At 50.6% G+C, this 1902-nt stretch overlaps 1 pseudogene; it reads right to left on the reverse strand.

The window, feature by feature from the left end:
* Nucleotides 1–1264: 1264 nt before the first annotated feature.
* On the reverse strand, nucleotides 1265–1829 carry LOC123149487 (uncharacterized; annotated as a pseudogene).
* Nucleotides 1830–1902: the final 73 nt, after the last annotated feature.

Genomic DNA, 1902 nt, shown 5'->3' on the forward strand with positions numbered 1-1902 from the left:
ATGCATGCCACAATAATTTTTGTTTGCTTGCGTAGAGGATAACTTGGTACTTTGAAAAGAATCCTCCACTTATTTTTCAAGACTCCAAAACAACGCTCAATGACATTGCGTAGTCTAGAATGAGTATAATTGAAGTACTCCTTTTTACCTCTCGGCATGGTGCCTTGATGGAACTCTTGAAAATGATACTTTTGGCCCCTATACGGTGCAAGATAACCCTGTTTGTTGGGGTAGCCCGAGTCAACAAGATAAAATTTCCCTGTTCATGGCAATGCATTTTAGCAAATGTCAATGTAAGGCATAAAACTATTGTACTGAGTATCAAGTTTTGTACCTGAAGGTGGATGTGGAAACTTGTGATCAAACCGGCTAAGAGCATCCTTGAATGGCCTCATATCATGGACCGATCCAGGCCACCCCGCAAGCACAAAAGTGAATCTCATGTCGAAATCACACAGCAGATGAACCATCCACAGCGACCTCATGAAATATCTCATGTAACAGGGGCATATACTCAGGGTTACCATTTCTAAATTTCTTGAGATTTGGTCTGTCCTGAAAAGAAATAATAGAAAGAAATCAGCATATATATCTTCTGTCATTGGAACATAAGCAAAAATGAACACTTGAAGGAGAGGGAGCAAGAATATAAGCAAAAATACCTTGATTTCTTTCTCCCACCAATCTGCAGTTGCCGTCACTTCGCCATTTAAGCCGCGGCCGCAGCCGGTTTGCTGCTACAACCATACCCAATCATTGTACAAGCCCTTCAAGTTAGTTATTTTGTTCCTGAATTCCCTGCCTGGATGCCACAGCTTTGCCCTTTCCCGATATTTCTCCCTCATATTCTTGTACGCCTGAGGGCTCCAAACTCTACCAGCGTAATTGCCAGCATCTATTTCCTCACAAGCTATTTCACATAAAGTCAATGTATTTCTGTCTGTCCAGTTAGCCTTGCTTTTTGGCCTCTATTAAAAAAATGTATGAGAAAACAGAACAAGTATACTATTTTTGATAAATATGACAGAACAAGTAGCATGAACAAGTATTTTCTTTCATTTGTCCAAACTGAACACGTTGCTGTAGTTTCTACTTTCTACTTTCCACTTAACAAGCTGTAGTTTCTACTTTCTACTTTCCACTTAACATACATTCATTCAAGCAAACACAACAATTAGACAAATATTGTACCTGGATATGCTGGTTCAGCATGCTGTCGTCTTCCTCTTCCTGAACATCTTCTTCAGCTGGTTCATCTTCTTCCTCAACATCTTCTACCATGATCGGTGCTGCCTGCCGCTGCCTGCCGCTGCCTGCCGCTGCCTGAGCGACTTGAACCAGCACCACCTCGTCCCGACGTCGCGACGACCTGCTTGGCACGACGATCTGGGGCCCTCACTGGGGGGGGGGGAGACCTTGGCGAGGTGGACGACCCTGCCGCTGCGCCACGCCGTCTGATCTGGTCCGCTGGAGGGGCACACCATGGCCGGCCGCACTCCCGGGATGAAAAAGGTGCATGTACATGCCCATGTTGGGGTAGGAGGCGGCGACGGCGGAGTTGCCGTTGAGGTCGATGTTCTCCAACCCGATGGGAGCGCGGAGCCCCCCGGCCACCGAGCCGCGGCCGAGCCCCCCGGCCACCGAGCCGCGGCCGAGCCCCCCTGCCACCGAGCCGCGCTCGAGCCCCCTGCCACCAAGCCGCGGCCGGTGGATCCCCGGAGACGAGGGGGCGTCATCCCCCACCCGTCCTCGTCGATGTGGTGCATCGCAGCACCAGAAGACGCCGTCTGCGAGAAGAAATCGAAGGAGAGTTCGTCGTCGCCGTCCATGGTACGGACGCGGGAGCGTGGCGCGGCGGAGTGCTGCGGGCGCGGCGCGGCGGAGCGCCGCGGGCGCGGCGGG

The sequence above is a fragment of the Triticum aestivum genome, chromosome 7A, assembly GCF_018294505.1.
Source record: "Triticum aestivum cultivar Chinese Spring chromosome 7A, IWGSC CS RefSeq v2.1, whole genome shotgun sequence".
In the NCBI taxonomy this organism is placed as follows: Eukaryota; Viridiplantae; Streptophyta; class Magnoliopsida; order Poales; family Poaceae; genus Triticum; species Triticum aestivum.